Here is a 1555-nt window from a genome sequence, read left to right as displayed (position 1 = left end):
GGCGGCGGCCCGGCGGCCTGGAGGTGGCTGGCGGCGGCCCGTAGCGGTGGTGGCGCCGTCCTTTGGCGGCGGGGCGGCCTGGTTGCGCAGGGTGGCCGGCGGCGCGTCCTCGGCCCAGATCTGGGCCCTTAGGGCCCCATCTGGGTCCTAGCGGGCCGGTCCCTGGGTGTAGCCTCGTTGTCTGCGGCGCGGTGAGGAGGAAGAGCGGCTCGGATTGGGGCGGCGGCACCGCCAGCGTGCCGGCAGCAGCGCGAAGGCGGGAGCTTTGCGAGCCCACGAGGGCTCGGCCGGGCCGGTGGGCCCACGGGCCTGGTGTGCTCCCGCTATTGCGTCTGGACGGCTACCGTCGCGGACGGTGGAGGTGGGGCCCTCCCGCGTGTTGATGGTGCTGATGCCCTAGTCCCGGCTCTGATTCTTCGTCGTGCTATCCTCACTTCGCGGTGCCGTGGTGAGACGGCGTGGGGGCCTCAAGACCGCGTTGGCGCACGATGGTGGTTGGTTTGGTGGCAGGCTCCGGGACGCCCGAGGTGCGGGTTGGGATCGGGGGAAACCCCTGTCGGCATGGCCAACGTCGGCGCGGTGGCGCCTGTGGGTGCCACCTGACCTTCCGGGAGGGCGTCGGAGCTACCCTTCCTCTCGCCTCGTCGTGTACCGGGGGAAACCCTTAGCAGCAGCGTCGTCATCGTCGCGATCCTTCTTGGAGGTGTTGATAGGTGCCGGCGCTTCGGAGTCTTGGAGTCTAGTGGAAGATCCTGGTGGGCGCTGCGATCGCGAGGCTTCTTCGTTTTGTTGATCCGTCGTTTTCGGCATTTGTTTCTTTTGCTTTTCTCTATCGTTTCTTTTGGGCGTGACTGTGCTGCTTCCGCCCCAGCACCTATCCATGTATGGTTCGGTTGGTTGCTTTGTATACAAAGCGGGGGAAACCCTTTTTCGGTAGTAGACCTAGACTATCTGCGCCCCTTCATCTACTGGATAGGTATAGCGACAGATGTTGCTTAGACGGTGGCTTTAGTCTTACTGTTGTACAACTTTATAAGGTCTTGTGTCAATAATTAATAAAATGGTCGTATGCATCGTCGAGATGCAGAGGCCGGGGTCTTCCTCCATTTCGAAAAAAGAAAACACGGCTAAGTCTCAATGTGCTCCAAACATCGATCGTGGCCACACGATCCAGCCAATAGCGCAGTGTTACCAAAAAGAAAAGAAAAAACAGCGAACAACAAAGCGACGGGATCTTTGAGCAGAAAGTATACATTGCCCGGGAAGGAATAATGCGCCGTCGCACGTCGATTTCTATCAGACTTTCAGCCTGTTGCATATTTTCAGTGAACAACACTGCAAGTGGATGGGACGAGTATGTTTTTTTAGAACATGGCAATGCTATACGAGTACCTTGTGCACTCGATTCTACTAGCCCATGATTAGTACTTCCTCCGTTCCAAAATAGAAATAGATGACTATTTTGAAACGGGGGGAGTAAGACACAAGGTACCGTTTGTGCATTCGAGCGGCTTGGATGATGGCATTGTAGACGTTGATCTATTTTTTCTATAAT

The sequence above is a fragment of the Triticum dicoccoides genome, chromosome 5B (assembly GCF_002162155.2).
Source record: "Triticum dicoccoides isolate Atlit2015 ecotype Zavitan chromosome 5B, WEW_v2.0, whole genome shotgun sequence".
Lineage (NCBI taxonomy): Eukaryota > Viridiplantae > Streptophyta > Magnoliopsida > Poales > Poaceae > Triticum > Triticum dicoccoides.
The sequence above is the reverse complement of the archived record's forward strand: the minus strand, read 5'-3'. Positions refer to the sequence as shown.